Genomic DNA, 13,715 nt, shown 5'->3' on the forward strand with positions numbered 1-13,715 from the left:
GTGATCAGTAGCTTGGTCAGAGGTGGATTTTAAAAGGTGTGGGAAGTGGAGTGGTGTGAAGAGGGAATTTCAGTGAGTGGGGCCCAGGCATCTGAAGGCACAGTCACCAATGACAAGTGAGGCATGAGACCAGAGGAGCCAACAGTTCAGGTGGGAGGAGAGGACATGAGAGTTGTAGGGCTGGAGGAAGTTACAGAGATAGGGAGGGACAAGGCCACGAAGGAATTTAAACACAAGGATGAGAACTTTAAATTGAAATACTGAGAGACCGGAAACCAAAGTAGGTCAATGAAGACAGGGATAATGGGCAAGCAGAGCTTGACATGGCAAAAATACAGGCAGTAGCTGCCCTTGCAGCATTCAGATAGGTTGGAATAGAAGCATGCACTAATATTGCAATACTCCATATCTACATTATTAAAAAGGTAAATTAAGATTGAGCCTATGCATAACTAAATTCTCACAACACCTAGTATGTATACCCTGTAATGAACATTATTAGCCTCAGAACAGCTCATCTGCACCCTTACCCCCAGCTGATACATCACCCAGGTGCAAAAGAGTTTGCCAGACACAGCAAGAACTATTAAGGAACAGAAATAAAAATGACACCACACTATCAGGTTGTGCTATCAAATTTGCATTAAGCTTTTCTTGTGTGATGGTGGGAGGTAGAGTAGACATATTTACAGAATTATTTCATTTGAGGTTTTTGGGCAAGATCACTTCCTGAAAAAGCCACCTCAATAATTTGCCAAGTCACCATAACAACTTGCATATATGTAGCACCTTTAACAAAGAAAAACATCTCAAAACAGAGACCTATTCAAATAAAAGGAAAAACTTGCACCACACCAGACAATTTGCATCAAACTTTTACAATGATGTTTTCTAATTTTTATACAAATACCAGTAATATTACTTGTCATCAAATCTGAATTCAAACAAGCCCCAGATGTTTAGCATAACAATTATGTCCATTTAAGTCTACCTTACCTTCAAACCACCATGGTCTGTCATTTATTGCAAAATAACAGATTTAATACATTTCCTTAGCATCGCAGGATAGTACTATTAGTGCAATTCAAAAAGAACCTATGGTAAACGAACATGGAGGCGAGTCTCTTAATTTTTTTCCTTTTTTACCCGATACACTATATTAAATGAGGCTGCTTTTTTGAATACTTTGTACACAATTTTACAATATACATTTAGCAGCCCATGTTAGGGGACCGAGGGTCTAGTGAGAAGGAGAAACTGAAGGATATCCTTATAAAGCAGGAAATTGTGTTAGGGAAATTGATGGGATTGAAGGCCGATAAATCCCCGGGGCCTGAGATAGTCTGCATCCCAGAGTACTTAAGGAAGTGGCCCTAGAAATAGTGGATGCATTGGTGATCATTTTCCAACAGTCTATCGACTCTGGATCAGTTCCTATGGACTGGAGGGTAGCTAATGTAACACACTTTTTAAAAAAGGGAGAGAGAAAACTGGTAATTATAGACCAGTCAGCCCGACATCAGTAGTGGGGAAAATGCTGGAATCAATTATTAAAGATGAAATAGCAGTGCATTTGGAAAGCAGTGAGAGGATCGGTCCAAGTCAGCATGGATTTATGAAAGGGAAATCATGCTTGACAAATCTTCTGGAATTTTTTGAGGATGTAACTAGTAGAGTGGACAAGGGAAAACCAGTGGATATGATGTATTTGGACTTTCAAAAGGCTTTTGACAAGGTCCCACACAAGAGATCGGTGTGCAAAATCAAAGCACATGGTACTGGGGGTAATGTACTGACGTAGATAGAGAACTGGTTGGCAATCAGGAAGCAGAGAGTCGGAATAAACGGGTCCTTTTCAGAATGGCAGGCAGTGACTAGTGGAGTGCCGCAGGGCTCAGTGCTGGGATCCCAGCTCTTTACAATATACATTACACTCAATTTCTTCATCAAAATCATTGTCTCCAAGTTTGCAGACGACACTAAACTGGATGGCGATGTGAGCTGTGAGGAGGATGCTAAAAGGCTGCAGGGTGACTTGGACAGGTTAGGTGAGTGGGCAAATGCATGGCAGACACAGTATAATGTGAGGTTATCCAATTTGGTGGCAAAAACAGGAAGGCAGAATATTATCTGAATGGCAGCAGATTAGGAAAGGGGGAGGTGCAACGAGACCTGGGTCATTGAAAGTTGGCATGCAGGTACAGCAGGCGGTAAATGGTATGTTGGCCTTCATAGCTAGGGGATTTGAGTATAGCAGCAGGGAGGTCTTACTGCAGTTGTACAGGGCCTTGGTGAGGCCCCATCTGGAATATGGTGTTCAGTTTTGGTCTCCTAATCCGAGGAAGGACGTTCTTGCTATTGAAGGAGTGCAGCGAAGGTTCAACAGACTGATTCCCGGGATGGCAGGATGAGGAGACTGGATCAACTGGGCCTTTATACACTGGAGTTTAGAAGGATGAGAGGGGATCTCATAGAAACCTATAAGATTCTGACAGGACTGGACAGGTTAGATGCGGGAAGAATGTTCCCGATGATGGGGAAGTCCAGAACGAAGGGACGCAGTCTAAGGATAAGGGGTAGGACATTTAGAACTGAGATGAGGAGAAACTTCTTCACGCAGAGAGTTGTTAACCTGTGGAATTCTCTACTGCAGAGAGTTGTTGATGCCAGTTCATTGGATGTATTCAAGAGGGGGTTAGATATGGTCCTTACGGCTAAAGCGATCAAGGGATATGGAGAGAAAGCAGGAAAGGGGTACTGAGGGAATGATCAGCCATAATCTTATTGAATGGTGGTGCAGGCTCGAAGGGCCAAACGGCCTACTCCTGCACCTATTTTCTATGTTTCACCTCGAGCCTTAAACACAGATTTATTTTTCTTCTCCCTTCCCCCAACTGCTGTAGAGTTAAAAGAAAAATGTATCTAAATGGTCTGTGTGCGCCACACATTAGATCAATGTAATCATATACAGCAGGTCCCTTGTCCTGATCTCTTTCCATTACATAGATGACTGTGTTGGTTCTGTTTCTGGCTCTCACCCGGATCTAGAGAATGTAATTAATTTTGCTTCCTGGACTTCTCTTCTCTGACAATGAGCCTTCCACTGACATCAATTACAAGCCCACTGACTCTTACAACCACCTGGATTATACTACTCATCCAGTTTCATGCAAGGGCTCCAGTTTTTTCTCCCAGTTTCTCAGTCTCCATTGCATCTGTTCTGACAATGTCATCTTCCACACCAGCCCTTCCGAAAAGTCCTTTTTCTTCAGCTGAGGATTCCATGCCATCGTTATAGACCGGACTCTCAACCAAGTCTGTCCCAATTCCCGTGCTTCCACCCTCACTTTCTTTCCCTACGTCTCAGAATGGTGATAAGGACCCCACTTGTCCTCACCTTCCACACTACCAGCCTTTGCAGTCAACCGATCATCTTTCGCCATCTCCAATACAATCCCACCAAACGCATCTTCCCCTGCCAGCACGCCAAAGCGACCATTCCCTCTGTCACAACCTGGTTAACGATTCCATCACACCAACCATCTACTCTCCTTCCCTGCAAGCACAAAAGATGCAACACTTGCCCATTCACATTCTCCCACACCACTGCACCAAACAACTTTTCCAGGTAAGACAACAATTTAACCAAGTATGACATTGCTACTCACAGTGTAGTCTGCTCTATAATCGGGGAAACCAAACACAGATTAGTTAATCACTTTTCTGAACACATCCATTCTGTCTGCAAATGCGAGCTCGAGCTACCTGTCGCTTGCTACTTCAATTATTCATCCCTCTCCCACCTGTTGACTTTGGTCTTCTATACTGTTCGTGAAGCTCAAGGAACAGAACTTCGCTCTCCTCCTTAAGTTATTCACACGACTTTTTGATTTTTCTCATGCAAATATCACTACCATTTAACTATGTCTTGTAAATTTGTGGTAAGCAGCAAAGCAAAGCTGTCCCCGAAGAATGTTACCCACAAAGATCTTATGTTTTCTGTGGCAAAAAGTTTGCCTTTTTCAATGCACAACGCTGTGACGTCAACAATCGAAGCAGTCAATCACATCCAAAATTATTTTATCTCCACTTTTTAAAACGTTTGAGAACAAAACAAAGACTGGGACTCTCACATGGGGATAAAGTAAATCTGAAATAAATATGAACTTAAAAAATGTATATTTTTAACTTTGTTACAACTAATCCAACAAGGCCTAACATTTAATTCCATATTTAACAGCGATATTACCGCAGAAAAGCACAAGTTTATCAGTTTTACCAGCTATGAGGGGAGGGGCCAAGCACAGCCAATGTTGGTGCAATCAATGACTGACCAGAACTTCAGGATTTCTGTGTTTAGATGCACGTACGCTACATGCTGAAGTTGCGGTCAGTTTCAAAGAACATAAGAAATAGGAGCAGTAGGCTATACAGCCCCTCAAGCCTGCTCCGCCATTCAATTAGGATCATGGCTGATCTGATCTTGGCCTCAACTCCACTTTCCTGCCTGTTCCTCATAACCCTCGACTCCTTGGGTAAAAGCTGCGAACGGTTAGTTCACTATCACCCACCGCAAATTCCGAGCTAATTATGTTTCCCTTGTGTCTTGTCCTTTTTTTCTGCTTTCAGTGGCCCCGTTCCTTTGTAAATGTTACTCATCTGTAGTATCTTCCAGTTCGGAGGGAGTAGTTATGTTCCAAGCGTTTACTTTTGTTCTTTCAACAGACCGGAGGGTTGGAAGTGATTTTTGCTTTCGTTTCCGATTGCCAGCAGCTACAGTGCCTTGTTTTGTTGAAGACACGTACAGTGCCCGGTTCCATTACTCACCACTTGCGGTCAAGTCAATCACTCAATGACGTCAGCGCCAAGCGAGCGGGGGGTGGGGATTCGAGCTCGAGCTGCGCTCGGGACCTTCCCGTTTAATCAAAAATCACTAACCGCTGCTCCCCGACTGCCATACCCCGTTAGAGGGGGCCGCGAGTCGAGGGCCCGTAATTTAAACTAGCTAACTTCTTATCGAGGACGTCGCTATCTAATGTTCTCGATACGACTACAGACGGTTTCTTTAGATGGACGGACGGTACCTTCCGGGGACCGTAAAAATGTTAACAAAGAGGTGATGGTAGACTCAGAGCACCTCGCCTCACCTGAGCGGAGCGGGTCTGGCTGGCGGACGGACGTGCGTTGCTCTGACTTACTGAACAAACGCCGTGCCTTCCTGCTCTCACTTTGACTCTTGCACCGACTCGTGACGCGTCTCGAGACAGCGGAAGGAAGCGCGTCACGGAAACAGGCGGCAGCTGGCACGCTCACACCGCCCTTAGCAACGCCTGGGGGCGGGGGCCCCGAGCATCGGGAAGGCCAGGAGCTAGAGGGAGCCCGGCAGAGAGCGACTCGGGAGCTAAAACATGCAGAAGTTGCAGGGCCAGTAGCCAATATCTCAGTGAATGGCACGTCTTCATATCATAGAATCAGACATTTTACAGCACAGAAGGAGGCCATTCGGCCCATCGTGTCCGCGCTGGCTGATAAAGAGCTATCCAGCCTAGTCCCACTTTCCAGCTCATGGCCCCTAGCCTTGTAGGTTGCAGCACTTCAAATGTATATCCAAGTACTTTTTAAATGCTATGAGGGTTTCTGCCTCGACCACCCTTTCAGGCAGTGAGTTTCATACTTCCACCATCCTCTGGGTGAAGAAATGTTTCTTCATCTCCCCTCTAATCCTTCTACCAACTACTTTAAATCTATTCCCCCGGTTATTGACCCCTCCGCTAAGGGAAATAGGTCCTTCCTATCCACTCTATCTAGCCCCCTCATAATTTTATACCCTTCAATTAGGTCTCCCCTCAGTTCCAAATAAAACAACCCCAGCCTACTCCAATCTTTCCTCATAGCTCGTCAATTGTAAGGGGAATAGATAGGCGTTTCTGCGGCCGCAACCGAGACTCCAGGATGATATGTTGCCTCACTGGTGCAAGGGTCAAGGATGTCTCGGAGCGGGTGCAGGACATTCTAAAAAGGGAGGGAGAACAGCCAGTTGTCGTGGTGCACGTTGGTACCAACGACATAGGTAAAAAAAGGGATGAGGTCCTACGAAATGAATTTAAGGAGCTAGGAGCTAAATTAAAAAGTAGGACCTCAAAAGTAGTAATCTTGGGATTGCTACCAGTGCCACATGCTAGTCAGAGTAGGAATCGCTCAGATGAATACGTGGCTTAAGCAATGGTGCAGCAGGGAGGGATTCAAATTCCTGGGGCATTGGAACCGGTTCTGGGGGAGGTGGGACCAGTACAATCCGGACGGTCTGCACCTGTGCAGAATCAGAACCAATGTCCTCGGGGGAGTGTTTGCTAGTGCTGTTGGGGAGGAGTTAAACTAATATGGCAGGGGGATCTGAACCAATGCAGGGAGATAGAGGGAAACAAAAAGGAGGCAAAAGCAAAAGACAGAAAGGAGATGAGGAAAAGTGGAGGGCAGAGAAACCCAAGGCAAAGAACAAAAAGGGCCACTGTACAGCAAAATTCTAAAAGGACAGAGGGTGTTAAAAAAACAAGCCTAAAGGCTTTGTGTCTTAATGCAAGGAGTATCCGCAATAAGGTGGATGAATTAACTGTGCAAATAGATGTTAACAAATATGATGTGATTGGGATTACGGAGACGTGGCTCCAGGATGATCAGGGCTGGGAACTCAACATCCAGGGGTATTCAACATTCAGGAAGGATAGAATAAAAGGAAAAGGAGGTGGGGTAGCATTGCTGGTTAAGGAGGAGATTAAGGCAATAGTTAGGAAGGACATTAGCTTGGATGATGTGGAATCTATATGGGTAGAGCTACAGAACACCAAAGGGCAAAAAACGTTAGTGGGAGTTGTGTACAGACCTCCAAACAGTAGTAGTGATGTTCGGGAGGGCATCAAACAGGAAATTAGGGGTGCATGCAATAAAGGTGCAGCAGTTATAATGGGTGACTTTAATATGCACATAGATTGGGCTAACCAAACTGGAAGCAATACGGTGGAGGAGGATTTCCTGGAGTGCATAAGGGATGGTTTTTTAGACCAATATGTCGAGGAACCAACTAGGGGGGGAGGCCATCTTAGACTGGGTGTTATGTAATGAGAGAGGATTAATTAGCAATCTCGTTGTGCGAGGCCCCTTGGGGAAGAGTGACCATAATATGGTGGAATTCTGCATTAGGATGGAGAATGAAACAGTTAATTCAGAGACCATGGTCCAGAACTTAAAGAAGGCTAACTTTGAAGGTATGAGGCGTGAATTGGCTGGGATGGATTGGCGAATGATACTTAAGGGGTTGACTGTGGATGGGCAATGGCAGACATTTAGAGACCGCATGGATGAACTACAACAATTGTACATTCCTGTCTGGCATAAAAATAAAAAAGGGAAGGTGGCTCAACCGTGGCTATCAAGGGAAATCAGGGATAGTATTAAAGCCAAGGAAGTGGCATACAAATTGGCCAGAAATAGCAGCGAACCTGGGGACTGGGAGAAATTTAGAACTCAGCAGAGGAGGACAAAGGGTTTGATTAGGGCAGGGAAAATGGAGTATGAGAAGAAGCTTGCAGGGAACATTAAGACGGATTGCAAAACTTTCTAAGAGAAAAAGGTTAGTAAAGACAAACGTAGGTCCCCTGCAGTCAGAATCAGGGGAAGTCATAACGGGGAACAAAGAAATGGCGGACCAATTGAACAAGTACTTTGGTTCGGTATTCACGAAGGAGGACACAAACAACCTTCCGGTTATAAAAGGGGTCGGGGGGTCTAGTAAGGAGGAGGAACTGAGGGAAATCCTTATTAGCCGGGAAATTGTGTTGGGGAAATTGATGGGATTGAAGGCCGATAAATCCCCAGGGCCTGATGGATTGCATCCCAGAGTACTTAAGGAGGTGGCCTTGGAAATAGTGGATGCATTGACAGTCATTTTCCAACATTCCATTGACTCTGGATCAGTTCCTATAGAGTGGAGGGTAGCCAATGTAACCCCACTTTTTAAAAAAGGAGGGAGAGAGAAAACAGGGAATTATAGACCGATCAGCCTGACATCGGTAGTGGGTAAAATGATGGAATCAATTATTAAGGATGTCATAGCAGTGCATTTGGAAAGAGGTGACATGATAGGTCCAAGTCAGCATGGATTTGTGAAAGGGAAATCATGCTTGACAAATCTTCTGGAATTTTTTGAGGATGTTTCCAGTAGAGTGGACAAGGGAGAACCAGTTGATGTGGTATATTTGGACTTTCAGAAGGCGTTCGACAAGGTCCCACACAAGAGATTGATGTGCAAAGTTAGAGCACATGGGATTGGGGGTAGTGTGTTGACATGGATTGAGAACTGGTTGTCAGACAGGAAGCAAAGAGTAGGAGTAAATGGGTACTTTTCAGAATGGCAGGCAGTGACTAGTGGGGTACCGCAAGGTTCTGTGCTGGGGCCCCAGCTGTTTACACTGTACATTAATGATTTAGATGAGGGGATTAAATGTAGTATCTCCAAATTTGCGGATGACACTAAGTTGGGTGGCAGTGTGAGCTGCGAGGAGGATGCTGTGAGGCGGCAGAGCGACTTGGATAGGTTAGGTGAGTGGGCAAATGCATGGCAGATGAAGTATAATGTGGATAAATGTGAGGTTATCCACTTTGGTGGTAAAAACAGAGAGACAGACTATTATCTGAATGGTGACAGATTAGGAAAAGGGGAGGTGCAAAGAGACCTGGGTGTCGTGGTACATCAGTCATTGAAGGTTGGCATGCAGGTGCAGCAGGCGGTTAAGAAAGCAAATGGCATGTTAGCCTTCATAGCAAGGGGATTTGAGTACAGGGGCAGGGAGGTGTTGCTACAGTTGTACAGGGCATTGGTGAGGCCACACCTGGAGTATTGTGTACAGTTTTGGTCTCCTAACCTGAGGAAGGACATTCTTGCTATTGAGGGAGTGCAGCGAAGGTTCACCAGACTGATTCCCGGGATGGCGGGACTGACCTATCAAGAAAGACTGGATCAACTGGGCTTGTATTCACTGGAGTTCAGAAGAATGAGAGGGGACCTCATAGAAACATTTAAAATTCTGACGGGGTTAGACAGGTTAGATGCAGGAAGAATGTTCCCAATGTTGGGGAAGTCCAGAACCAGAGGTCACAGTCTAAGGATAAGGGGTAAGCCATTTAGGACCGAGATGCGGAGGAACTTCTTCACCCAGAGAGTGGTGAACCTGTGGAATTCTCTACCACAGAAAGTTGTTGAGGCCAATTCACTAAATATATTCAAAAAGGAGTTAGATGAGGTCCTCACTACTAGGGGGATCAAGGGGTATGGCGAGAAAGCAGGAATGGGGTACTGAAGTTGAATGTTCAGCCATGAACTCATTGAATGGCGGTGCAGGCTAGAAGGGCTGAATGGCCTACTCCTGCACCTATTTTCTATGTTTCTATGTTTCTATGTCCAGACAACATCCTGATAAATCTCCTCTACCCTCTCCAGTGCAATCACATTTTACCTGTAATGTGACCAGAACTGCATGCAGTCATCATCATCATAGGCAGTCCCTCGGAATCGAGGAAGACTTGCTTCCACTCTTAGCATGAGTTCTTAGGTGGCTGTGCAGTCCAATACGAGAACCACAGTCTGTCACAGGTCGGATAGGTAGTCTTTGAGGGAAAGGGTGGGCAGGGAGCCTGGTTTGCCGCACGGTCTTTCCGCTGCCTGCGCTTGATTTCTGCAAGCTCTCGGCGACGATACTCGAGCTCAGCGCCCTCCTGAATGCACTTCCTCCACTTAGGGCGGTCTATGGCCAAGGACTCCCAGGTGTCAGTGGGGATGTCACACTTTATCAGGGAGGCTTTGAGGGTGTCCTTGTAACGTTTCCTATGCCCGCCTTTGGCTCGTTTGCCGTGGACAAGTTCCGAGTAGAGCGCTTGCTTTGGGAGTCTTGTATCTGGCATGCGGACTATGTGGCCTGCCCAGCAGAGCTGATCAGTGTGGTCAGTGCTTCAATGCTGGGCCTGGATGAGGACGCTAATGTTTGCGCGTCTATCCTCCCAGGGGATTTGCAGGATCTTGCGGAGACATCGCTGGTGTTATTTCTCCAGCGACTTGAGGTGTCTACTATACATGGTCCACGTCTCTGAGCCATACAGGAGGGCGGGTATTACTACGGCCTTGTAAACCATGAGCTTGGTGACAGTTTTGAGGGCCTGATCTTCAAATACTCTTTTCCTCAGGCGGCCGAAGGCTGCACTGGCGCACTGGAGGCGGTGTTGGATCTCATCATCAATACCTGCTCTTGTTGATAGGAGGCTCCCGAGATAGGGGAAGTGGTCCACGTTGTCCAGGGCCACGCCGTGGATCTTGATGTACTCTAGCTGTAGCCTAACTAGTGTTTTATACAGTTCCAGCATAACCCTGCTTTTATATTCTATGCCTCAACTAATAAAGGCAAGTATCCCGTATGTCTTCTTAATCTCGTTTTCTACCCATCCTACCTTCAGGAACCTGTGGACACGCACTCCAAGGTCCCTCTGCTCCTTTACACTTCGCAGTGTCCCATCATTTATTGTGTATTCCCTTGCCTTGTTGGCTCTCCCCAAATGCAATTCTCCAGATTGAATTCCATTTGCCACTGTTCTTCATTATCAGCCACACGGCCAATTGTATCATCTGCAAACTTCTTAATCATACCACCATTATTCAGGTCTAAATCATTGATATATACCACAAAAAGCAAGAGACCTAGTACTGAGCCCAGTGGAAACACTTGCTGTCTTACTTTCTACATTCTCAGAAATGGCCTCACAAATAAGTAAAGGGGATTGTTTAATCCCGCTGCCTCAGAAGAATCCATTGCAGGGTCGTCACCTGGTTTTCTTGTGTAATGTTTTCAAGTCATCATTTGAGTCTCGAATTCACTTGTGAATAGGTCATCAGGCGCTTGTGAGTAATGTGCCCAACATCCACCAAAGTATGTGTATATATGTTACATAATGTGTATATATGTGCCCTTGCTACTCTCAGTGATTCTTCCAAGTGGTGTTTAACATGGAGGAGTACTGATTCATCAGCTGAGGGAGGGCAGTAGGTGGTAATCAGCAGGACGTTCCCTTGCCAATGCTTGACCTAAAGCCATGAGACCTCAATATTGAGGACTCCCAGGGCCACTCCCTTGTGACTGTATATTACTGTGCCGCCATCTTTGGTGGGTCTGTCCTGCTGGTGGGATGGTGATGGAGGGGTCTCACATGATTTCAACCTTAGCTGTCCCTACTTTATACAGCAGAACAATACTGCTGTCCAAGATTATTGTATGGAAATGAGAATTACATTTAAAGTCTACTTCACTGCATTGTTGGTAAGCTGCTAGCCTTGGATAATATTATCCTTTGGTTATTTATATATGACCTTGCCCTTCCGGGACTGGTTGTGATAAAGGTTGGGTGGTTCTGCCTCCTTCTCGTATTCACCTGCAGGAACACCTGGGGAGTTAATCTCAATCTATACACATGGTATTCCATCCCCCTTCAAAGATTATTTTCTTTTCCTGGGATAGTGAAACTTGCATGTATTATGCTATCTCACTGATTGGTTAATGGGTCACTTTATCCAAACAACTTTTTGGATTTTTCCCAACCTTTCTCAGAAGGACATCATTCTGGCTCCCACCACTGCCATTCCGCCTTTGCACCTGCTGCGATCTGCACCCCAGCCATCCAAGACTGGTGCCACCCATTCTCAGGTGGTGCTGTCAGCAGCCAGTCCTTCTAGGCCCACAGCTGGTCCAGGGCATCGTGCTAGGCCATCTGTCCTGTCTCCCTCAGATACATAGCAGCCCTCAAGCGGCCTTGATGAAGGAATTGAGGACCATTGACGAGGAGCAGTAGGCAAGGGAGGGGGGGTGAGGCAGAAGGGTGGGAAATGCCAGTGGAAGACTCACTGAGTAAATGTGTCCCCATGGGACCTATGTACATATGTTGGGAAGTTTCAGCACCTGTTGTGTTTTTTGAAGGGGCGGGTGCTCCATTTTGTTTTATTGGAGGGGCTGGGGTTTTGGAGGTTGTTTGAGGCATTTTTGCCAAATAAAATGTTAGTTGAACCGTTCCCTTCAGCCTCTGGTATCTGACTGTTCAGTTGTGATGGAAATGTGCACAATGTGCGGTCATTATTAACTGCTTCCCACAGCTACCTCCATTTAAGCAAAGCGCTTCCTTATGAGCCGCTGCCAAATAGCCGTGGTGCCGGCAACATTGGCTGGCTGCCTCGTCCATGGCTGCTGCTGGTCCTCGTTGTGTTGACATGGGCAACAGCCCTTTTCTGTTCATTGACGCCTTGCTAGAACATGTACAATGTGACGCTGGCGACATAGTAATGCACCCATCAAAGTTTAGCAAATTACTTTTCCTAACGCTGATCTGTTATGTGTGCCTGCCGCTGCAAACTCGAAGGCTCACGCACCGTGCTCTGTGTAAATGTTTCACTGTGACCACCGAGGGAAGCACTTCCTTTAACTAGCCACCATTTAATGCCTCTGGAAGGCTGTACCGTTGTTTTTTCAGACGTGAATATTGGCAGTCGCTAAATGAGGTGGCTGCACCTAATTTACCGAACTGGGCGCAGGCGTGCACGTTGCACCAGGATGACGTCATGATCGGAGTGATCATCAGCAGCCAGGCGCTAGCGGTTTGCGTCTCCGGTAAACCTACAACAAATTTTCTGTTGGGGAGCTAAAAGCTGCGCGCCCGGTCGCTGAGCTCTAATGCTTGCATTAACGCCCCCTCTGTCTGCTAACTGAGGTTATCGACAACCAAAAATCCAATAGACTTTCAGCAGGAGTTGTAGCAAAGCGATCAGGAGTAGAAACCTTGACCATTTTACCCCTTCTCTATTTCAGGGTCTCGGAGTTGAATTGTCATAGCCCCAGCTGAGGTCAGCAAACTCAGCAGAGCCAAGACTGAACCTGGAACTTTCAGGTCTAAACGGCTTGGGTACTTAGTGGATACATTTGCTGAGTATGATTTTCAATATGGTATTTCAATAAGCCCTTAAATCTTATACTTTGGTGCAGTTATCACATGTTTATGCCTAGTTTAGCCAACTTGCATTGTTATGTAATTATTTCTCTCTCATATTTAATTTTGAGAAAAGTTATATTTTCTTGATCTAAAGTGTTGATGGCAAAACCAAAATGATAAAAAAATATATTTTTTTAAAAAACTCTCTGAAATACTGGAAATAAATTGTTTAAAGTCCAGTGATTCATTCTAATATTGCATCTTATTACCATAATGCTAATTTTCAACTTTTCATGAGTTTGCTATGTCATTATTCATTAATGGAATTGAACATCACGAATTGGCTACACAATTCCAAGTTCTGCTTTTGAGCTGTCGGAAAGGGTTTTGCTGAGGCATCAAGCAATTCATGAAAGAAATGAAACGGAGACATTTTATATCTTAAGATGTACCTCATTTATTGATTACCATTTTGAATTACAATGACCTTATTGAACACAACATCCATAATAATTGATACATTTCAAAGTACAATGCACTTGCAATGTGACTGTACAGTAAAAATAATTAATATATATTACTGTAAATCAGAATACAAGTGCTTCAAAGCATTTTGAAGCTGGCAAAACAAATCTCACAATGCAACATTTTCATGCATTTCACATTTTAATCCCTATTGCCTTCCTACTTTTTCCACAACA

At 45.3% G+C, this 13,715-nt stretch overlaps 1 protein-coding gene across 3 annotated transcripts in view; it reads right to left on the minus strand.

Annotated features, from left to right (window-relative positions):
- sdcbp (syndecan binding protein (syntenin)) overlaps positions 1–5,270 on the minus strand; it is a 32,979-nt gene extending 27,709 nt beyond the window's left edge. For 2 of the 3 annotated variants that reach the window (XM_070891977.1, XM_070891986.1), the window contains exon 1: positions 5,148–5,270. The gene's annotated coding sequence lies outside the window, so the exon portion shown is untranslated. Of the gene's footprint in view, positions 1–4,571; positions 5,043–5,147 lie in introns of those variants that run through there. The other variant, XM_070891996.1, reaches the window with a different exon arrangement.
- Between the last annotated feature and the right edge of the window lie 8,445 nt (positions 5,271–13,715).

The sequence above is a fragment of the Pristiophorus japonicus genome, chromosome 1, assembly GCF_044704955.1.
Source record: "Pristiophorus japonicus isolate sPriJap1 chromosome 1, sPriJap1.hap1, whole genome shotgun sequence".
In the NCBI taxonomy this organism is placed as follows: Eukaryota; Metazoa; Chordata; class Chondrichthyes; family Pristiophoridae; genus Pristiophorus; species Pristiophorus japonicus.